The 25,113-nt window shown below is 38.1% G+C and overlaps 1 pseudogene; it reads left to right on the top strand.

Annotated features, from left to right (window-relative positions):
* Positions 1-1,482: 1,482 nt before the first annotated feature.
* LOC116733440 (NACHT, LRR and PYD domains-containing protein 7-like) lies at positions 1,483-24,170 on the top strand (annotated as a pseudogene).
* The last annotated feature ends 943 nt before the right edge of the window (positions 24,171-25,113 follow it).

The raw sequence follows: 25,113 nt of genomic DNA, 5'->3' as shown, positions 1-25,113 counted from the left end.
ACTAACTTAAGAGATAAATATAACTGTAGTTTCTGACTAGATAAAATTCCTTCTTGTTATGAACTGACAGCTTTTCTTTTCAGGTATCTTGAATAATTATTCTGTCTAGTCAAAATATCTATTAACGTATTATTTTGAAATTTCATTGAAAAAAAAAAAATGTTTTTGAAAAGGCACAATTTTCACTTTAACAGGTTGACAGGAGCGCTTTTCATTCTTCCAAGCTGTTTTTAAGTGCTTTGTGTGAATTTAAAAACACACAGTTTTTAAGAGATTAATTAGATTTTTTTTGTAGATATTTGAAGCAGGCTTCCAGTATGTTGAGTTTGTGTTTTCCTCATGGCCCAAACTGCTGAGCTTTTTATATGCAGAGGAATTTTTGCCAGTTTTCTCCAGAACCCTCGGCATCATTGGAACCAGCCTTAATTCTGCAGGCAACTGTTTGGACAGCTCAGTGGCAGAACTAGGGGAGCTTACACACAGTTCTTAATTTAGAAATTTAAAAAATGTATTTTGACATTTGACATAAGATAAATCCGATGACGCCAATTGAGATTTCTTGAAAGGCCTGGCTCAGATACTTCAAAATGTAACTGAAGATATTTTGATTTGTTATTTTTTACTGAACGTAAATGCAGATATGCTATATTACTATCCACAACAATTGCCATCATTGCCATCATGTGTGGAAAATGCAAAGCAAATATAGTTTATATTTTTAGTGTATAAAGTTTCTGTTTATGCTGCTGACAGTCCTGGAGGGCTGAGCTGATCTGAGACTGTAGCTGTTAAACAGACCAGAGGAGAGAAGGTCAAAGGTTATAAAGTTATGAAATAAGCTAATTTGCTGCTGTATTAAATAATATCTATTTAACCTCTAGAACAACTTGGCTGCAGACTGCTGATCTATAAAGCAGCTTTTTTGATCTGCTTTATAGATCAGAAAAGCTCAAAGGGGTTAAATCTATATATTTTTTTGATGTTAGCACCTCTGAGATCTAGAATTATAAGACTGAGATATCAAGGCACATAAAACTCAGTAGCTGCTGGTAGGGGCCATTCAGGGGCCTCCAGACATTCAGGGGCCCCTGGAAATGGTTTAATTGTAACACAGACCTTAGATTTAAACCTGTAGCATCATTTAGATTTCACCTTATCTATATTTAAACAAGTTAGTGATGCTGAGGTTCTTAGTATGAAGAGTTTTGGTGGGGGGTTCTGTCTAAGGCCCCATATTACCTTGGGCCGGCCCTGCATGAAGAGCCGCTGCGGCGATGCACGATGTTCTTCATGCACATCTCTGAAATCTACCTGAAATCTACCTGGAATCCCTCGGTGGCCCCTATGCCAGTCCTTCGATGCTTTGGGGACATTTTGATTCATTTAATTGTGGCATGTTTGGCTTTATGCTGCGTGTGAAAAAGGCTGCCTGGCAGTCTGCTATGTTGAGCCCTTTAAGGGGCGGAGCTTAGACCACAGGTGAGCAGCATGCAGATGAAGAAAGGGAGAGAAGAAAATAAAGGAGCTGTAGAGTTTACCGTTTGCAGTTTGTGAACTTTAACTTGCTGTTTGCAATTTATTGTCACCTTCCTTTGATGTGTGTGCGTGGATATCCGAGTAAGTAATGTTGGAAGTTAATCACATTGTTTATTCAGCAGAGTATTTCAGTTTTGCCCTTAATTGACAGCTTTGTACACGTGTGCACTTAAAATCTACACAACGTGGGTTTTTCGTGTCGTGTATTTGTTTAGAACTTGATGTTTTTGACTATTAATATTGCAGTTATTTAGTATGTGTGACGTTATTTCAGTCATTTGTTTGGGGATTATTCGGACACTGACGTTATATTGTTGTTTATCTTTTCTAGAACCACACAGTTACTTCAAGTTAGGGAATAAACCGCAAGTTAAACCCGTTGGAGTGCGACTCTGTTTTCTAACCGGACTCACCAGTGATCTGGACTTTTCCACCAGTAATTATAATCCCTATTCTTTAATGCGGTTCTAATTATTGCTACAATATTTTCTCTGATGTTTATTTTGTGAACTCCAATTGCTCTGGGCCGAATCTTCCTTTTACACTTGAGGTTCTGCAATAAATATTAAGAAAGAAACTTCAAGAGGTACAACTACGACAGTCGCTGACTAATATCCCGCAGCACTGATTGGCCAACCAATGTCACGTGATCCTCTGCAGCAAGTGATGGCTAAGCGGGACGCGTCATCATTACTACACAGGTGTGTTTTTACCTCCGCGGCATTTAGATGAACTAGATGTGAATCAGGAAATAGAAACAAAGAATCTGTTTTCTCACCTGGAGGAAAAACCTAAAAAATATTTTTCATTTATTTTTATTTTTCCTGTTGCAGATCAACTTAAAACTGAAGGTAAGAACGAAACAACGGAAACACTGTAGGAAATCTAGAGAATCGCTCTTTATGTTTTATTTCTCATTATGCAGTAAAACAGCAGCTGTTTAGTCACGATGAATGATCCGAACGGGTCTCGTTTATTTTCGCTGTTTCATTTATTTCTAACAAAACTCCGGTTAGGGCTGCGTGTTGGTTTGTTGGTGGTCAGCGGTTTAACGCTGAAACATTATTATTGTTGAACATCATTTACTTATAACTTTATGGAAAACTAATTATATCTTAAAACTAATTATATCTTAAGGATCTCCGTCAAAATTTGCATTTAACTTTTTTTCTGTCTGATGACATAATTTAACAAACGTTATGATCAGTTACTCAGTACTTCAGTAGTCTTCATAATCTTTTTACTCTTAGCTACTTTTTACTTTTTCTTGAGTTAAAAAGTCAAATTGTACTATTTTTATGTTTTAGGTATCTACCTACTTTATCCACCTCTGACTATAATTATTAATGTAATAAAAAACCAGAAAACTATGAAAGAAAAATTTAACAATCCTCTATAGATGGACTTCTTTTTATTAATTTAATATATAGCCTTCATACTTAGGACTCGATGAAGCTGTTTTTAGAGCAGGATGTGTCGATGTTAATAAGGATCTGGTACTAATTTCTAAAATATCTTTAACTGTGAGAACAGTTAAAGTGAAATAATGTTTTCTGTCCTACAGAACTGTTCATACCTTTGGAACATCTCCACGTTTCATCATGTTAAAATGACAAATTTCATCGTAATTTCTTTGTATTATTTGTGACCCATCGTTAAAGTAGATTTGCGGAGTGTCAACAGATGAGATGCTGTGGGCAATAAAAGTTAAATATTCAGTCATTATGTTGGTTTATTGTGTTGTTGAACTGCATAACCCACAGTTTCTTTAAAATATTCCTAAGAACACTGTTTGATCCTACTTGTTATTTAAATGGTTGGATTAAAAGCAGAGTTCTGAGTTCAGTTTTCACAGCAGGTCAAATTAATAAAAGCGTTGAAACCTGAGCTCTGGGTACTTTCCTCTCTCCTTTTTCCTATACACTCTTTTTTTTGGTTTTTCTGTACATTGAGGAACAGCTGAAGCTCATTTGATCCATTGTTTATCTTATAATGCAAGTTTTAGCCATTATTCTATCGTTTCTTTCTAGTTTGGCACCGTTTTGTTTTAATGTAGCCTAAACATGTACCTCGCCCAATCTTTTGTCAATTTCTCATGCTTGGGCTTATTCTCTAACAACGTTCTTATTTGAGCTTTGCTGCAAGTTTTGGAGCTTCATGTATTTGATTTTGTGTTTCTAATTAACTTTGACACATACAGCAGACTGTACATGTCCTCACATATTGTGGACGAAGCTAAAGTGAAAGTAAAATTGTTCACATATATTTTCTGCACAGTTTAGTTTGCACTGTAAACACTGTATGTTTACACTGGGAACAGTCAATGTTCCCAGTGTAAACATACAGTGTTTACCCACCATCATCCATGTTCAATGTCACTCCACTAATTGTTCTATAACATAGGTTGGCATTTACAGAGCAGCATCTGACATTTGCTAGTTTGACTAAAATAATTTTCAACTTTTTAAACTATTGTACTCATATTAAATGATTAATCATATTTACTAGCAGATCAAAGTGCATACACACACAAATATGAAGGTTGAAGGTTCCTTTATGCTTTAATAACAGGAAAGTTAACATTTTGTTTAAATATTCAGTAGGAAGTACCAAATTAGTTCCTGTGTTTTTGCCACTTCCCTTTGTGTTTCTTTGTTGGCTTGTATTGCTGCATAATAATGTCAGCTGATAGTTTTATGCTGCGTTCACAACAAACGCGTTTTGAGCGTCAGGCGTGTCTGGTTTATACTCAAAGTCTTTGTGGTGGCGTGTTGAGGCAGGGAATCGTCCTCGACGCGCGTCTAGAGTAAAATGTAAAGCAAAATTATGTTTGGTGTAATCGCAGCAGTATTGAATGCGGTGGAATGATGTGAGAGAAAAAAAACCAATATATATAGAGCTGCAGTACAGGTGAGTGATCGTCTGTGTAGATTAATATAAAAGCTGTTTGCAGATTGATGTGTCCCTGAACGCAGCATCATGGATCAGAGTGAGGAGCTGAAAGGAGGAGAAACTCTGCCTGAGACTGAGAACCAGAGCAAAGCTAAGAGGTGAAGTGACCTTCTACTGTTTTTGTGTCTTCACTCTTTTAGAGCAAAGCATAACTTAAGCAACTTTGTTTACAGCAAACAATCTGACGATGAAGTGGAACCAGAATCCTGGGAGACTAGGTCCAAACAGGGTTTTATTAATTTTAAATCAAACCTGCCTTCATCTAGAAAGAGGTGAGCTACATCTAAACAATCTAAATATCTAAAATGTGATCCCAACATAAACTGTAGTATAGAAAAGTATTTGCCCATAGAAGAAAAAATTTATTTTTTTTATTGTACTTTTGTTTTAGTAATTTATCAGGTCAGTAGGTAATCAGACCTGGGTGGGGCTGTAAAACAAAACCAAAGTATGTTGTTAATCACAGTTGAGTTATGATGCAGTAATTAGTGGATTATATTCCATAGGCTGGTTGCTTATATGGTGACTGACAAGTGCAAACACATAGCAAATAATGAAATATGTTGCAAACACATGAAAGATGCAAACTCCAAAACACACAGACAAAAACAAATACAATCACAAGAAAATGGAAGCAAAAACATGTACAAAACAAATAAAAAAATAAATAAATTAAAAAAAATGTTGCAACTGCAGACTGATATTTGTTTTTTGGATTGTTTTAGTTGTTTCCTCTTTTGATAATTTCTTTATTGTTTGTTTTTCTTATACTTTGCCATTTTAGTTTATTCCTTGTATCACTACAGTTAGTCTTATTCTTTGTTTTCCTGATTTGTTTATTTAATGTTTCTTTCTAATTATGGTTTTATTTTGTTCAAGTCTCGTTCTCCCATCCACCTACTACTTCCTGTCATCTTCTTCTTCGTGGTTTACACCAGTGGCAACATCTGGTGGTTGATCATGTGCAGAAAATGTGCTTCTATTGCAGTTTTGTGAAATAAACGAATTTTGTTGCTCCCAGCCTGTTCCTATTCTTTTGAAAGTTTTCTGTTTGCTTTAATAAACTCTCAGCAGACTCTCCACAACTCCAATCTGTATTTTACATATTGACACGGATAAAATGCTGCAGCAATAGGAAATAGAAGCAAAAGGAAAAATGCTGTAAAACAGCAACTATCAAACGCTGCAAACTTGCACCACACAATGAAAATGCTCCAGATGTTGGACAAATCCATCCATCCATCCATTTTCTAACACCCTTGTCCCTAGAGGGGTCAGGAGGTGCTGGTGCCTACCTCTAGCTAACATTTCGAGCGAGAGGTGGGGTCACCCTGGACACATCGCCAGTCTGTCGCGGTGGACAAATCCAAGGAGATTCAAACAAAATAAGGGACCAGACCTTCAGTAAAGACGGGATTTCAGGATTTTAATCAGATTTGCAGAAGAAAGTTGGAGGAAGAAAGAAAAGCTGCTCTATATTTAATGTCTTTTTCAAACGGCCAGTTTTTTGCAGTAGAACATCAGCATATATGTGTAATACTTGCCACTCCAAACTCCCCCTAGTGGTCTGGAGTACTTCCATTTTGTGGAGCAAAGATGCAGTTTTTCATACTGGGTTGTTTTTCTTATTTGTGTTATTTTACTGTTTACTTCTAAAAAACAGGCATGAAAGTTTGAAAAAGGGAAAAAGATTTCTTTTTCCCTTTTTCAAACTTTAAAATATATATTTTTTATCTACAGTCTGGTTTTTGTGTTTATGTGTTTTGCTGTTTGTATTGTGTTTGCAGCCCATTTCACCGTTTGTTGCACAGACGGTGAAATGGTTTAGAGTCAGGCCAATGCACCTGTCAGCCACTGTACTCTTACTGTACATGATTGTTTTACATGACAGAGCTCAGCCCTCACTGTCCAGCTGTTCATCTGGACAACTGTCAGAAAAAGACCAACCTCCATCTCCAAAGAGGTGAGCTGTTTGTAAATGTTGTAACTTTTTGTATCTGGGCATTTGTTTCTGTTTTATAATGATCTTGACCTTTTCACTTGTACCTACTAACTGAATACAGCTAGTAGGTGTGTTCATAATGCTGTTGAACACACATTATGTGTTCAACAGAATTCAGCTCGCCTTACTTTTCTTTTGTAGCTGACATCCGGGTTAGATTTTAAAAAGAATTTCCATTACTCCTGTATTTGCATCTGACGACAGTTGCTATGGTGAGAGCACTATTTGTTTTTTGCTTTGCATATCGTTTGTTTGCAGACACACCCAACTGTGGACATGTTTTTTTGTATCCAGATACAATTGAGTTCAGATGGTGTTTTACTTGTGTGCTAACTATGTCACACAAATTAGCACACAAGTAACTTGTGTGCTATTTTGATATTTTCATTTTGAGATTTGCCTTACATTTGGACATTTCAGCAGGTTTGGTTAATCTTCACCATAGGATGATCTGTAGGATAAAACTTCAAATTAAAAAGAAATGTTCTGTGCCCAAAGGTTCCCCCCACAAGGTTCCTCCATAGGGTTTTATGAAAAACATATATGTTGTAATAAATTAATACAAGTGTCACTCGTGCTCAATGTGAGCATCTGCTGCCATGGGACTCTTTCCAGACTAAATATTAATTTAGAATTGAAAATGCAAATTCATAACAATTGGAATATATTAATCAACAATTATTGCTCACAAATCTGTCTTTTGATAAATCAATATTGCACACACCCTGATATTATGATGACAATATATTTGAGATATATGTTGTGCAGCTCAATTTTATATATTTATATGTGTTTAGAAACTCCTTCCAGAAGACCATCCACCATTTTAAATATTTCTATGGACCGACTGCACAACTGGCACACAGAAATATTTAAAAACAGCAGAAGTCCTGTCAGAAACATGTCAGCTGAAAGTGTCTTGTTTAGCCACATGCTATCAGCTCATTAGCTACTTATTACCCTTGGGAGTTTCCATGTTTGAAAGTACAGTTTTGTTTCTCTTATGTAACATCTTAAGAAATTAAATGTAAATACATCTGTTGACTAAACTTCTAAATACAGTTAGCTACATGACAGTTGTCTTATGGAGGACTCATTAGCATATATAGGTGTTAGTGACTTCTACTCAGGTTGTCCTGGAATCTTTGGAAGCTAATTCTCAGTGATTTCTCCTTAGACTTGACCAGATCTCTGACGTTGGTCAACCTCCCCAGGAGCATCAATGCAGCTGGGCTCCATATTTATGGTCTGTATACCATAGATACTACATTTTAATTTCTTTTGTTAGTTCTGTGATGCACTTTATACAGGTAAAAGCCAGTAAATTAGAATATTTTGAAAAACTTGATTTATTTCAGTAATTGCATTCAAAAGGTGTAACTTGTACATCATATTTATTCATTGCACACAGACTGATGCATTCAAATGTTTATTTCATTTAATTTTGATGATTTGAAGTGGCAACAAATGAAAATCCAAAATTCCGTGTGTCACAAAATTAGAATATTGTGTAAGGGTTAAATTTTGAAGACACCTGGTGCCACAAACTAATCAGCTGATTAACTCAAAACACCTGCAAAGGGCTTTAAATGGTCTCTCAGTCCAGTTCTGAAGCCTACACAAACATGGGGAAGACTTCAGATTTGACAGCTGTCCAAAAGGCAACCATCGACACATTGCACAAGGAGGGAAAGACACAAAAGGTTATTGCTGAAGAGGCTGGCTGTTCTCAGAGCTCTGTGTCCAAACACATTAATAGAGAGGCAAAGGGAAGGAAAAACTGTGGTCAGAAAAAGTGTACAAGCGATAGGAATCACCGCGCCCTAGTCAAGATTGTGAAAAAAAACCCATTCAAAAATGTGGGGGAGATTCACAAGGAGTGGACAGCTGCTGGAGTCAGTGCTTCAAGATCCACCACCAAGAGACGCTTGAAAGACATGGGTTTCAACTGCCGCATACCTCGTGTCAAGCCACTGTTGACCAAGAAACAGCGCGAAAAGCGTCTCACCTGGGTCATGTTTTCTGACGAAAGCAAATTTTGCATTTCCTTTGGAAATCGAGGTCCCAGAGTCTGGAGGAAGACAGGAGAGGCACAGGATCCACGTTGCCTGAAGTCTAGTGTAAAAGTTTCCACCATCAGTGATGGTTTGGGGTGCCATGTCATCTGCTGGTGTCGGTCCACTCTGTTTCCTGAGATCCAGGGTCAACGCAGCCGTCTACCAGCAAGTTTTAGAGCACTTCATGCTTCCTGCTGCTGACCTGCTCTATGGAGATGGAGATTTCAGGTTCCAACAGGACTTGGCGCCTGCACACAGCACAAAATCTACCCGTGCCTGGTTTACGGACCATGGTATTTCTGTTCTAAATTGGCCAGCCAACTCCCCTGACCTTAGCCCCATAGAAAATCTGTGGGGTATTGTGAAAAGGAAGATGCAGAATGCCAGACCCAAAAACGCAGAAGAGTTGAAGGCCACTATCAGAGCAACCTGGGCTCTCATAACACCTGAGCAGTGCCAGAAACACATCAACTCCATGCCACGCCGCATTAATGCAGTAATTGAGGCAAAAGGAGCTCCAACCAAGTATTGAGTATTGTACATGCTCATATTTTTCATTTTCATACTTTTCAGTTGGCCAACATTTCTAAATAATCCCTTTTTTGTATTAGCCTTAAGTAATATTCTAATTTTGTGACACACGGAATTTTGGATTTTCATTTGTTGCCACTTCAAATCATCAAAATTAAATGAAATAAACATTTGAATGCATCAGTCTGTGTGCAATGAATAAGTATGATGTACAAGTTACACCTTTTGAATGCAATTACTGAAATAAATCAAGTTTTTCAAAATATTCTAATTTACTGGCTTTTACCTGTAGATCACTTGATTGTCAGATTTATCAGATGGGTTATTTATATCTTATTTTGTTTCAGGAACTGGAGAAAAAGATTGTGTTGTTTGTGAAGGATGAGCTGAAGGAAATCCAAAAGGTCTTGTGTTCAGATTACCCAGAATGTTCTGAGGGTCTGGAAGAGGATGAGAGGGTGTCTGGAAATAAGGATGAAAAGCAGAGCAGGAGCAGTAGAGAGGCATTTTTAAAGATCACTGTTGACTTCTTGAGAATGATGAATCTGGATGACCTAGCTGACCTTCTGCAGAGCAGTAAGAGTTATTTTTCTACAGAAATAATAAATCTACCAACATTTTTTAAATGCTTGAAGAAAAGATAGTTAAACACAGATTCTTTGAGAATACCTACGGTAGTTGACAATAGTTTAATTTGCTTCAAAGATTTATTAGCCTTAGAAGTATTTCTTTTGACATAGTGGGCCTTATACAAGTTTATAATATTTACTAATCTCTTCTGTCAGGCAGTCTTCAAAATGTGAGGTGCTTGTCATGTATTTTCAGCTTAGTGTCATAGAATAAACAGTTGGATATAAACACTGTTTCTGTTGAGCACTTTACTTTGGGACACCAAGTATGCATATGCAGTTGTAAAAATTTATCTTCGAGCGCTAAGGTCTGGGTTAGCTGTTGATTACTATAAACTACAGGTTAGGACAATTATTAACACTAGCAATTTACATCAAAATAACCATCTTAGGGCACAACTTGATCATCAGGAAAATAACAGCCAAAAACTTCAGTAAAGTTTTTGCTTATAGTAAGCTGTATGGAACAGTTTTAAGTGTCAACAATGCAAAAACACCACAAAATTAAAATAGTGTGTCCTAAGCTAATTTATCTCTGCCAAGACACAACTTCTTGCTTGAGTCAAAATCAGGAATGATGTCTGATCTGATCATCATACATCTCAATAGTAGGCTAGCTGATACTTTAGAGTGCTTTGTTTGTCTGCAACAATGCACAGTAGGGAAATTAATTATATTTTATGAATAATACTTTTGGTATTTGCAGATTTTTTTTCTTGAACTCAGTGTCAAGGACAAATGCTTTTGAAGTGTGATGCATTAAGGCCAAGCACTAAATCACTCTAAATTATAATTTTATCTTTGTTATCTTTAGAGTCATTCATCACATATCAACAAACACTAAAGTCTAACCTAAAGAAGAAGCTCCAGTTTGTGTTTGAAGGAATTGCTAAATCAGGAAATCAAACCTTTCTAAATCAGATTTACACAGAGCTCTACATCACAGAAGGAGACTCTGGAGATGTCAATAAGGAACATGAGGTCAGACAGATTGAAACAGTGACCTGGAAACCAGACAGACCAGAAACAACAATTAGACATGAAGACATATTTAAACCCTCACCTGATAGAGATGAACCAATCAGAGCAGTGATGACAAAGGGAGTGGCTGGCATTGGGAAAACAGTCCTGGTACAGAAGTTCACTCTGGACTGGGCAGAAGACCAAGCCAACCAGGACATCCAGTTCACGTTTCCATTCACATTCAGAGAGTTGAATCTGTTAAAAGACCAGCAGTTCAGCTTGGTGGAGCTTGTTCACCACTTTTTTAGTGAAACCAGAGGAATCTCCAGATTTGAAGAGTTAAAGGTTGTGTTCATCTTTGATGGTTTGGATGAGAGTCGACTTCCACTGAACTTCCACAACAATGAGATCCTGACAGATGTTACAAAGTCCACCTCAGTAGATGTTCTTCTGACAAACCTCATCAGAGGGAACCTGCTTCCCAAATCTCACCTCTGGATAACCACACGACCTGCAGCAGCCAGTCGGATCCCCACTGAGTTTGTTGGCAAGATGACAGAGATTAGAGGATTCACTGACCCACAGAAAGATGAGTACTTCATCAAAAGGTTTAAATATAAGAAGGAGGCCAGAATGGTAATCTCCCATATAAAGAAATCAAGAAGCCTCCACATCATGTGCCACATCCCAATCTTCTGCTGGATCACTGCTACAGTTGTGGAAGACATGTTGAACAAGAAAGACGAAGAGCTGCCAACGACCCTGACTGAGATGTACATTCACTTCCTGGTGGTGCAGAACAAACTGAAGGTCATCAAGTATGATGGAGGAGCTGAGACAGATTCACACTGGAGTCCTGAGAACCATAAGATGATCGAGTCTCTGGGAAAACTGGCTTTTGATCAGCTGATGAAAGGAAACCTGATCTTCTATGAATCAGACCTGGCAGAGTGTGGCATTGATATCAGAGCAGCTTCAGTGTGCTCAGGAGTGTTCACACAGATCTTCAGAGAAGAGAGAAGTTTGTATCAGAGCAAAGTATTCTGCTTTGTCCACCTGAGTGTTCAGGAGTTTCTGGCTGCTCTTCATGTTCACCTGACCTTCATTAAATCAGGAATCAATCTGCTGGCAAAGGAGGAAATGAAAATCAAAGGACTTTGAAACAAGAAGCCATGAATCTCCAGAGACAGACATTTACAAGAGTGCTGCGGACATGGCCCTAGAGAGTCCAGATGGACACCTGGACTTGTTCCTCCGCTTTCTACTTGGTCTTTCACTTAATACTAATAGGCGACACTTAGGAGGCCTTGTAAAACAAACAGAAGAAAGTTTAGCAATTAATAAAGACCCAGCCCAGTACATCAAGGAGAAGTTGAATCATCATGGTGTTGAGAAAAGCATCAATCTATTCCACTGTCTTAATGAACTAAAAGATCAGTCTCTGGTGGAGGAAATCCAACAATCTTTAAATACAGGAAGTCTTTCAGCACACCAGCTGTCTCCTGCTCAGTGGTCAGCTCTGCACTTCATCCTACTTTCATCAGACAAAAGTCTGGAGATATTTGACCTGAAGAAATACTCTGCTTCAGAGAATGCTTTACTGAGGCTGCTGCCAATGGTCAAAATCATTAGCAAAGTTATGTAAGTAAAGATGTAGAAGAATTCATAAAAATATGTAACAAATAAAACAATCACATAATTACTTGGTATTACTTCTGTCCTTTCAGACTGAGTGGGTGTAACCTCTCAGAGAGAAGCTGTGAAGCTCTGTCCTCATTGCTCAGCTCAACATCCTCTAGTCTCAGAGATCTGGACCTGAGTAACAATGACCTGAGAGATTCAGGAGTGACGCTGCTGTGCAATGGACTGATGAGTCCTAACTGTGAACTCAAAATTCTGAGGTGAGATTCATTTAAATTCTTCTATTATCATATTTAGCAAATATATGAACATATCTAAAACGTGTTTTCCATTTTCTGGAAAGAATAGCACAACCTCTTGAGCAAATGTTCTCAATCCACTTCATCAGGGACCACTACCCTGCATATTTTAGATGTATTTCTGCTCCAGAACACCTAATTGAAAACCCAATCAAATAGAGATTATTTAGGAAAACCTGCTTCTTGCGGTGGGCATCACTGACTAACTGTTGCTCTAACTCTAATCTTAATTTGATAAATTGAATGATGCAGATACCCACCAAACAATGACCCAGCATGTGCTACAACAGCATGTCATTCAATAGAGTCAAAAATTTTCACTACTCATCTATCTCTATGGTTGCACTTCAAGATGTGATTCTTTGGAACAGACCTTTCACTCATGGTTACACTTTTATAGTTGTGGATTATTGCTAACTCTGTTGCTGATTTTGACCAACTTAGTGTGCAGGACATCAGTAGATTTTAATATTTAATGTAGAACTACACAGATGGATTTTGAGTACAGAAGAAATATTTGGTGCACCACATCATAAGTGGAGAACATGAAGAGAGAAAATGGAACTGCTCCTTAAACAGTCATGAGGGTAGATGAGGGGAAAAACATATTGGACACAGAGAGGGGTTACATAAAGTACATCTGCATGTGAAAAGCAACATATTGACACCATAAAAACATGAAGCATGTGGAATGGGACACAATAAATTGGCGAGTCCCAGCTCAGGCCATTCAGTTGAATGATGTAGCCACCTGGTGCAGTTCAGACAACCACAATTGTTTTGGGTCAGGCCAACTCTGTTAATTTTTTCTGCCTTAAAGTCTCACTGGTTTAGACATTGTCTATGTCTGTCTATGTCGACATTTAAATGGTGACTCCAAAAAGGCAAAGTTGTGGTAAACATCTTCAACTGACAATATGGACAGACACACAGTCTTCTGCAGACTGCTGCTTAACAGACATGCTCTACTTTTCTTAGCATGTCATCTAATTATTCCTGCTAAAAACAATTTATGAAATGTGCTTCACATTCAGAATATATGTGAGTGTTCCAACAATGTTGTGTGTTTGTGTCTGCAGGCTTTCCGGCTGCCTGATCACAGACGAAGGATGTGCTGCTCTGGCCTCAGCTCTGACTAAGAACCCCGTCTCACCTGAAGGAGCTGGACCTGAGTTTCAATTATCCTAGAGAGGCAGGAATGGAGAGTCTAGCAGCTATACTGAAGAATCCAAGCTTCAGGCTGGAGTCTCTCAAGTAAGGAAATATTTTCTGCAGCCACATAGTGATACTCAGAATAATGTACTCAGGATTATTGAGGAACAAAAATCCTTGGGGAGGGGGGGGGGAGATCTGGATAAATCAATGTGAATATAAGTGTAGTTAGGTAAACCCAGATCAATCAATCAATCAAATTTTATTTGTATAGCACATTTCAGCAGCAAGGCATTTCAAAGTGCTTTACATCATATCAAACACAGAAACACAATGCAACATAGAATCAACAATCCAAACACGACATTAAGTCAGGTTCCACCAATAAATTCGTAATTGATTACGTTTCAAATAAAATCCTAAACAGGTGGGTTTTTTAGTCGAGTTTTGCATCCATAAAAGGTTTACCTGTTACACTCCTACTGTGTTATATGGAACAAAATACCTTTTGCTATTTTTATTCCCAGTCACGCTCACAATCACACAGTTTAAAACGATTGTAAACAGCATTTTAATGGGCTTCTGGCACAAGGCTCCGTACACCTCTTTCACGGAATTTCGCTCTGGACTCCGTCAACCCTTCACGGATTTTCTGTGGAATTCTATGGTACCTGTTAGTGTCTAGAATTTACAGGGTTTCCGTTACGCGCAATGACCCTCAGTCACTTGTCGTTTTTCTTCCTGCACGGGGGCTCCGTACACCTCTTTCACGGAATTTGAGCAGGGACTCCGTCGTCCCTCACAGATTTTTGTGCAATTCTATGGTACCTGTTAGTGTCTAGAATTTACAGGATTTCCGTTACGCGCAATGACCCTCAGTCACTCGTCGTTTTTCTTTCGGCACCATGCTCTGTACACCTCTCACGGAATTTCGCTTTGGGACTCCGTCGTCCGTCATCCTGATTTTTGTGCAATTCAACATAGAATCAACAATCAAAACATGACATTAAGTAAAGTTCCATCATTAAAAATGTAATTGATTAAGTTTCAAATACCGTCCTAAAACAGGTGGGTTTTAGTGGAGATTTAAAGGAAGTCAGTGTTTCAGTTGTTTTACAGTTTTTCTGGAAGTATGTTCCACATTTGTGGTGCATAGATGCTGAAAGCTGCTTCTAGTCAGCAGTAGATCCCTCAACTAGCCTCAGACCAAGAAATGCTGGTTTATATCAGTAAGGACTTATGCTGCATCAAGGGAAATCAAGTTAAGATAGAGAAATAATTAATTGCTCATACCAGTGAAAACAATGTTGAACAGTGGTAATTTTAAGTTCATGTCCCTTCAACTTCAACAAACACAGCATGGTGCATAATCGCAAAGTGGAAAGATATGTTTTTATTTATCAATCATAACTGATATGACTTCAAAATACAAATCTAAACACTCTCGATTAGGTCTAGTCTATTCTAATACATGAATATGTTTGATCAATTTTTTTTAACAAATGATAGGGTTATTCTATTGTTGGAATTTGGACTTTGTTCCCAGTCTATTTTATTTATTCATTGTATGGGGGACAGAATGAGGGCAGTAGTAACACAAAATTGGAGGAGGGGCAAATAAACTGTCAACTCTGAACAAAATAAATCAATCAATCAAATTTTATTTGTATAGCACATTTCAGCAGCAAGGCATTTCAAGGTGCTTTACATCATTACAAACACAGAAACACAAAGTCATAAAAGGTTTACCTGTTTACACTCCTACTGTGTTATATGGAGCGACCTACTGTACCTATTGGTATTTTATTCACGCTCCACAATCACGCAGTTTAAATGAGGTAAACAGCCTTTTCAACAGGCTTCCGGCACGGGGCTCCGAACACCTCTTTCATGGAATTTCGAGCAGGGGACTCCATTGTCCCTCACGGATTTTTGTGCAATTGCAACATAGAATCAACAATCAACACATGACATTAAGTCAAGTTCCATCATTAAATTTGTAACTGATTACGTTTCAAATACAATCCTAAACAGGTCAGTTTTTAGTCGAGATTTAAAGGAAGTCAGTGTTTCAGCTGTTTTACAGTTTTCTGGAAGTTTGTTCCAAATTTGTGGTGCATAGATGCTGAAAGCTGCTTCTCCTCGTTTGGTTCTGGTTCTGGGGATGCAGAGCAGAACCAGAACCGGAAGACCTGAGAGGTCTGGAAGGTTGATATAACAACAGCAGATCTTTAATGTATTGTGGTGCTAAGCCGTTCAGTGATTTATAAACTAACAACAGTATTTTAAAGTCTATTCTTTGAGCTACAGGGAGCCAGTGTAGGGACTTTAAAACTGGTGTTATGTGCTCTATCTTCCTGGTTTTAGTGAGAACGCGAGCAGCAGCCTTCTGGATCAGCTGCAGCTGTTTGATTGATTTGTTGGACAGACCTGTGAAGACGCTGTTGCAATAATCAATACGACTGAAGATAAATGCATGGATGAGTTTCTCTAGATCTGGTTGAGTCATTAGTCCTTTAATCCTGGAAATGTTCTTCAGGTGATAGAAGGCCGACTTTGTAACTGTCTTTATGTGACTCTGGAGGTTCAGGTCAGAGTCCATCACTACTCCCAGGTTTCGGGCTGATCGCTGGTTTTTAGTTGTAATAACTGAAGCTGTGCATTGACTCTAGATCTATAACTCTAGATCTATAGCTCTAGATCGTTCCTCTTTAGGTTCAAAAATAATAACTTCAGTTTTGTTTCTGTTTAGCTGGAGAAAGATTTGGCACATTCACACATTTATCTGTTCTAAGCATCTCTTCAGTGATTGGATGGGCTCTGAGTCACCTGTTGACATCGTAATGTAGAGCGAAAACCAGACTGGAAGGAGTCAAAGCAGTTGGTTATCATTAGGAAACTATTTAACTGTTTACACACAGCTTTTTCAATAACTTTGCTGATGAATGGGAGGTTGGAGATCGGCCTGTAATTCTGCAGTAGTGATTTGTCCAGAACCTAGTAGCACCAGGAAAATATTATACATAGTGACAGAAACGCAGACACAAATGGACTGAAGATTTCTTAGAAATACTCAATGAGATCTAAATTGGGGTGTCCATATTTGCATCTTGATAAATACTCATACCATCAAAACACCTCCTTTCTTACAGCATGGAGCCTGGAGGAGAAAGATGGTTGACACCAGGTCTGAGGAAGTGTAAGTGCATTTTTGATTCATAGCAGATTGTCTCATTTATGGATGTTCACCTTTGTGACAGTGAATTCAGAAAATTATACATCAGTAACTGCATTGTGTTTGTTCTGTCCTTCAGATTCCTGTCCACTAACAGTCGACCTAAACACTGTAAACAGATTCCTCAAACTGTCGACAAAAACAGGAAGGTGACACTTGTGGGGAGAGCAGCCGTATCCTGATCATGCAGACAGATTTGACCTCAATCAGCTGCTGTGTACTGATGGTCTGAATGGTCGCTGTTACTGGGAGGTTTGAGTGGGGTGGGAAAGTCTATGTATCACTGAGTTTACAGGGGAATCAATAGAAAAGGAGTAAATGACGATTCCTGGTTTGGTTGAATGATAACTCCTGGAGTCTAGTCTGCTCTGATGATGGTTACACTGTTTGGCACAATGGAAAAAAAGCTTTCATCCCCGTCTCTTCCTACTCCTCGTCTCCTCTGGCAGAGTAGCGGTGTATGTGGACTGTCTTGCTGGGACTCTGTCCTTCTACAAGAGTCTCTTCAGATACCTGATCCACATCTACACTGCCAACACCAAATTCACTGAACTTCTTTATCCTGGATTTGGATTTGAGTACAGGACAGGTTCTTGGATGTCTTTTGTTCACTTTAAGCTCCCAGCTTTAGTGATCGTCATCATTCCTCTTGGCTAAACTGTCACAATAAATAATGTATTTTTCCAGACTTTTAGTCGTTCCAGAGGATAAGTCACATCAATCAAAATCACGTCACACAGAAGTAGAGTTTAGAACATTTCTGAAAAAATCCAACCTGACCCAGCCTGAGCCTGTATACAATGTGTCCGAGCCCGACCTGACTAACTTTGTTGGCCCAAATTAAACCCGATTTATTATTTTAATTAAGATTTTGCTGTTTCATTTTTAGATCAAAATTTGAGTATAGCAGCGTAAATTCAGCTGTTTTTTAGCTTTTGCTTACACCTTTCAGCTCCATCTTGTTGCTTGTTTTAACTACATGAGTCAAGTGCAAATCATCTGAGATGTGTGACTGATAAAATTAGAGCAGAAAGGGGATACATGTGCATTAGTGCACTGCACTTTTACACTCATTAACTTCTGCCTTTTTTTTTTGATCAATAAAATAAATTACCTCTTCCCGTATTAAGACTATAATAAGCTGATTAGCACAACTTCATATCCTGCATTCTCGTTTGATTTTCTCTGTGCTGTATGAATTGTGGGCTTATTAAATGCACCACAGCAGCCAGAGCCAACCATCAAGCAGATCATTTTTGTCCTGACCTGTTCCACATTTTGGGTCAGGTTCCAGTTGAGTTTGGGCCATAAATCTAAACTCATCACTGGACTAAAAGACACATCTATTTAGAAAGTCTTAAATGTGAGTGGAACCTCGTCCAGTTGATTTGATCCTACATGTTGAGTTCAGTTGCCTATTTTTCAACAAACTAATGGAAACTGTTGAGTTTGGCTTGAAAGTCGGAGCACCGATGTCTGCGCTCTGAGAGGCGGTTGCATTGCATGAAGTGGTAACAGCAAGAAGGCCCATCTGTAAAGTAATTTATTTCATTTCCTTGGCAACTACCAGGGTGTGGAGATGTAGCTCCACCATTGACAAGCCTCTTCCATCATCACGTTCTTCAATAACCCATTTGTGGACTCGTTTCTCAGGCTCTGGCCATTTTGCTTTCACTCCGGATTAGCTTTCTTCACAGATGGTAATGTTGACTCCTCAGTTCATGTCCATCATATAACATTTAACACATGAATCAAAAACGCATCATGAAGAGGGAAAAAGTTGCACCTGATTATAAGTCGCAGGACCACCAAACTATGAAAAAAAGCGTGATAGTCTGAAAAATATGGTAAACAGAAAACAGAACTTTGATCTTTAGACAAAAACTGATCAATCATTCAATAAATTGGCAGCTGTTAAAATAAGCCAGTCTTTTCTTCCTGTTAATCCATCCATCCATCTTCTAACACCCTTGTCCCTAGTGGGGTCCGGAGGTGCTGGTGCCTATCACCAGTGAACGTTTCAGGCGAGAGGCGGGGTCACCCTGGACAGGTCGCCAGTCTGTCGCAGCTTCCTGTTAATACAACACAACAAATCAACTCTCACCTCGAACCCCATTGAATCAAAAAGCAAAGCATACAGATGGTATTGACTTAGATATCTTCCATGTTAACCAAATATAATAACTTAACAAATATCGAAAGCATACAGTTTGGTGTAGGGTTTGGTGCATTGCACATATCATTCCCATTTGGTGGATCCATATTGTTACTATTGGCTGAATAGTGAGTACACACTATGAGCCCTCCTTTACCCTGAGGGACAACCACACTATTAGCACCAGGGCCGACATATGACAACTGTTGGGTTGTGACAAATCTGGAAATAATAATTTAAACATAATAGTTGGATAGTTGATTTGTCCACCTATCCAAGTAATAAGTGAAAAATAAGTTCTACTAATATTTTTGCTTCCTTCTTTGCCATCCTTTTACAACGACATTACTACTGGTAGTACATCTGCTCTCAGATGTTTCCTCATGATTTGTGGATTCTTGCTTGCATAGTATGGATTTTTTTTGTCTCCACCACCGTGGAGGAGACATCACTGCCAATATGTTTATTATTTGAACAACTAATGAAATACAGTAGCTTTACCATGGCAACTGCTGTCAATCATGTACACAGAATCAGTTATTAATCCCTCTCAGGCAATAACACTGAAGTTTTTAAGGAGTTGCACAGACTTGCATAGTTTTATTTAAAATCTCTTAAACACTTTCTCAAGTAAAACACAGGGCCTTCTTTCTAACAGTGCCACATACACATATTGGATTTGTATTTTCCCTGACAAACTTTATTCAGTCAAATATATGTGAAATTTGGAGATGTGCGTGCTTCTCTGCAGCGCAGAGTTCAGTTCCATGTAGAGATTGTTTCTACAACAGGGTCTGCAGCTGCTTTGAAAAGGGATTATAAGGAAATGGGGAAAAATACTGTCAGATTTTTCTTATTCTTTGGGTTTTATTTTTCCATCTTTAAAGAGAACAAAAAATATTTTATAGTGATGCATCATAATCTTTTATAGTTGCTTAATTCTAAACTTTATTTTAATTATTGTTTTTTAAAATCCTGTAAGCACTTTGACATTTTTTATTACTCTGTCAATGAGATCCTTTCACTTGTGTCCTTGAATTGGTTGTTTTTTTTCTGTTATGACCTTTGTTTCTACAAGATGACCTTGTGGTTAAAAGCAACAAAAACTTAAAGAAACTGAGCTTTAACCTTTTTATGGGAGTGGATGGGAAAATAAAACCTCTTTATTTTTATACTGGTGAAAATGATAAATTCTGATGAGTATTAAGCAACCAAATTATGGTTTTGCGTTTACTTATTTATAATTTTTTGCATTGTTTCCATGACAACAGTTATAATCTATTTTTAATTGTGTGCCATTCAGTGGTACAATGGCAGTATCTATTGTAACTTTTACTATATGCTGAAGTCTGTTTATAACTGGCAGTCCTGAGATGTTGATTATAAACTGTGACTAACAGGCAGCCATACAATCCCATTGCTTAAAATAAAATGATTTTTTTAAAAACTTTTTATCATGTCTTTTACCTTAATTTTACTAAATTACACAATATTGTAATCAAAAGTTGAATATGTGTCCCTACTTCTGTGTGCTTGATTTAATTTTTTATTTGCTCACTTGTTTACATTTTGGTACACTATAAACAATGAAGATAAACGTTGATGTCAGTAGGTTTGTTTTTTTTTTCATTTTTTTTCCACTTATGGAGCCTAGGCAAAAATTCAAGCTGGGAGACAACACACAGCTGATCCATATTGTCCACACTCACCACGCCCCCGCACCAGCCAATCAGGATCGGTGCGCCGCCGCACCAGCCAATCGTCGTTCACGGATCCCTTCAATAGGACAAGCTACCTTGGGTCTACCTCCTCATCAGCTGCGCTTTGACCCGCCTCCTCCCCATCTCCCCCTTCATCCCGATGGACACCTTCCTGGCTCCCTCTGCATTCCTTCATCTCAAGGCTCTGCTCCGCCACCAGTATTCGGACCCGGGGGGAAGACTACCCTGAGCTTTGCCCGAACCGATCACCTGCCCTTGGTGATCCTCAGCTCGCAAAGTCTTTTGCCGGGTTCGAGCACCAAAGAATTTTGTACAATTCAATCTTCATAACTGCTATTTTTCTCTGTGTGAGTCTATCCAGATTGAAATATCTATAATAAGTGAAGTTGGGGTTATTTCACATACCGTAAGATAAAGAAATTCACATTCACAATATAGTAAACTTTTGCTAACCAGAGAAAAGCTCAGAGGTGAGGTGACGGCCTTTAACTTCTCTCTTCACTGTTGTGATGGAAAATGTTATGTGCCCCTCAACCCTCTTGTGCGTTAGATTGTGTCTGCATGATCTCATCATGAGATTGGTCAAGCTGCTTTCCTATAGGCCTCTACAGTGCCGTATAACAGCAGGAGCTTCTTGATCCTGGAGATTATCTAAGTGTTACTTCCCCAATGTAGAATTTATCTGCCCTCTTTTGCATCAGTGAACTCCCTCATTTCCTTAACAATAGACAAATAGCCAGACCATCTGTGTTGGGCTCCACAGAATTGCTGGTACATAACAATCAGGGATTCACACCTACAGTCCAATCAAGTCTCTCTTCTCTGACCAGAACCTATAAATGGAAGCCAGATCCTACGACTCTGTATTTCTGTTCTCAACTTGCAAAGTTTTAATAAACTTCTTATTTCTTCTCATCTAGACTCTTGTTAAAGTAATTTCTTCCATTACAATTGTGTCCTTGAAAACAGGAAGACAGCACCCACAGCACATAACTTTGTTTACAGCAACAAACCTGCAGATGACTGTTAACACAAAAGAAATTGGGAATCCAGAAATGAGTCCTCTACAAGTGACTCATCAGGACTTAGACTTAGACTGACTTTATTGTCATTTTGCATGCACAGATTCCTCAAACTTTCTGACCAAAAACAGGAAGGTGACAGGTGTGGAAGAGGAGCAGCCGTATCCTGATCATCCAGACAGATTTGATCTCTATCAGCTGCTGTGTACTGATGGTTTGACTGGTCGCAGTTACTGGGAGGTTGAGTGGGGTGGGAAAGTCTATGTATCACTGAGTTACAGGGGAATCAATAGAAAAGGAGTCAATGATGATTCCTGGTTTGGATTTAATGATAACTCCTGGTGTCTAATCTGCTCTAATGATGGTTACACTATTTGGCATGATAGTGTAAAAAAAGCTTTCATCCCTGTTCCCTCCTTCTCCTCTTCCTCCTCTGTCTCTGGCAGAGTAGCTGTGTATGTGGACTGTCCTGCTGGGACTCTGTCCTTCTACAGAGTCTCTTCAGATACATTGATCCATATTTACACCTTCAACACCAAATTCAATGAACCACTTTATTCTGGATTTGGGTTCAGGAGTCGTTCAGGAGCGTGTTGGTTCTCATTTTAGAATAGTCTTAAGTGCTTTTCAAAACTAATACAACATCTCAAGAGCTATCAACGCATTAAAAACAGGAGAAAATAATAAAAAGTCACATTAAATAAAACTGTTTTTTTTAAAAAGAAACAACATAGTCCATCAATCTTAAGTCCAAACAAAGGAGAATTCTGGAGTCTAGGAACCACTGAACTAAAGGCTCTGTCTTCCTTTGTTTTCAATTTACCATAAAGAGTCATCAGCAGGTCCTGATCACAGGAATATGTGGCTGCAGTGGCCTTCTGATATTCAATGGTGCCTGTCTGTGAAAACCCCTTAAGTCAATAAAAGAATTTTAAATTACACTGTGGAAAAAACACTGAAGTCAATGTTACTGCATTGATATTGGAGTCATGTATAAAAACCTGTAGGATTTGTCAGAAGCCTGGCAGCTTCATTTAGTACACCTTGCAACCATTCTAGGGAAGGTATGCTGAGATGCACAGAGTGCACTGGGGATCAAACAAAATTAATTAGTTCTGAGAATGTGAGAATAAAGATTTCATTACCAGATGATTAAAAGGAATGAATCAAAGACTGGATGTGCATCCAAAGTAAAGTCAGAATGTAAGATTTTTCCCAAAACCTCTCGGTTCTTTGTCAATAAGCTCTGTGATATGCATTTTTCTCATGTACATCTTTGTTCTCTAAGTTTGTGAAAACTGGTTAAGAAGTAGATTTTCTTAGTTGCTATTGGTAACTGAAGATTCTCTGTAATATAATCTACTTGCACTTTTGACACATTTGAACTGCACTATTTTCTAATGTTATGGTAATGACTCTATGCATCGTTTCTTTTCTTGTGATTAGATTTATTGCCAATAAGAAGAATAAATACTTGGAAATATACTTCTTCACTAATATGTTATAAGTGGTACACATAAATGTTATAAAAGTGAGTGACATCTTATATTTGCACAACATTATTTATGTACATTATTTTATATCCTGCCCCATTAAGGTTGGTGTCAGGATCTGGGGGTGTTTGAATTAGGTTGTAGATTTTTTGGCATTTTTTGGTGTTCCTTTGACTTTTCTACTTTAATTTGCCCTGTTTTCCATTTCTGTTCTCCCTAGTGATTGTAGTTATGTTTTTCTTGCTTCTGAGTTATTTTCTGATGCTCTAGTTTATCATATTTCTTTAGTCTAAGTTGTTCCTTAGTGTTATAATTATTTCCTGTTCCCCGGTATTCTCTCCCCACTTTCCTGTGTCACTTTCTTTTTCCCCCTCCTCAGCCTGGTTCCAGCTCCAACTACTCACACCTGTAATCAGTTAGCTTATTAGCCCTGGTCCATTGTTCCCACTATCAACCTCCCAATATTTAAGCTCCTTATTCTCCAGTTAAAACTCGCTGGTTCATCAAGTCATCTCATCTCGTTCCCTCCTCCATGGATCCCTTCTGTTCTCTTTTCGTTTCTGTTTTGGATTTATTTTTTGTTTTTGGACTTTACATTTTTATTTTTTCATTAACTTTTGAACCTCACCTTCATCTCCTGCCTGCTTCATTTGGCTCAACACATCAACACATCCTAACAGTTGGAAATGTTTTTATTTTGGCTTCAAGTCTGTATGGTATTTACCTTTTCAGGTCAGGTTGGTGTTTACTTTTTCCCTGAATAAATTAAATAATTTTAAAAATTGTTTCTTGGATTTAATGTAGTGATCTTTGTCTGCTGTAGTAATTATTGATGAGGGCACTTGACCAGGGCATCATGAGAAGGGGGGAAATAACCCATAGAAGACACCTGTTTATCTCTTAAATAAATAACAGTAGTCAATGAGGAGTTTGTAACTTCATTAGGTTGTCTAGGGACAGCACTAAAAGATGTGCTTCAACAGGACAGTATTCATATTCTTCAATGCAGGTTGTATCGCTGTTAAAACTTGAGGGATACTATATATCCCACCAGAGGGCAGCATTTCAATACTAGCAACTTGAACACATTTCAGATTCTAACTTACTGTAACAGACTGCTACACAAGATCTTTTCTGCCCACAATCAACAACATATACAATACATTTTTGAAGAATCTTGAATTAATGATTTGCATTTAATTTCCCTTTGGGATCTGTTAGAATATATTCTCATATTAACATGTCTGAGTTTTTGTGTCGTGTTTGTGCCGTCTAATTTGCTTTGAAGTGCACACCTGCAAGTTCTGTATCCTGTTACTTTCACTTTCTGTTTAGTTTTATTTTTGTGCATGTTGTTCTGCGGTGGTGGGCGGGACGGGGGTCAGAATGAGTTGTTGGCAGCACTTTTCTGAAAAAGTTGGACCTGTGAGTTAGCAATAAAGAGAATACAGTTATCTGACAAAAGGCTGCGTGGTTAATTGTGAATATGAGTACTGAAGAACAAAACGCAACAGGACCAATCAGGTATTTTTGAATTGTATCAAATTGAATCAGGTTTACTATTAAGTTGTTTGGTGGCTCCAATTCTAGATATATGCCATAAATTACTGGCCATCTTAATATTTCAAATATAATTGAATTATAACTAGTCATGAACTAAATTTGAGATATTTTGCTTTTTTGCTATGACTAGTCACAATTGTAATTAAATATATCTTAAATGAC

The sequence above is a fragment of the Xiphophorus hellerii genome, chromosome 14, assembly GCF_003331165.1.
Source record: "Xiphophorus hellerii strain 12219 chromosome 14, Xiphophorus_hellerii-4.1, whole genome shotgun sequence".
Classification (NCBI taxonomy): Eukaryota; Metazoa; Chordata; class Actinopteri; order Cyprinodontiformes; family Poeciliidae; genus Xiphophorus; species Xiphophorus hellerii.
Note: the sequence above shows the minus strand (reverse complement) of the source record. Positions and strands in the feature narration are given on the sequence as shown.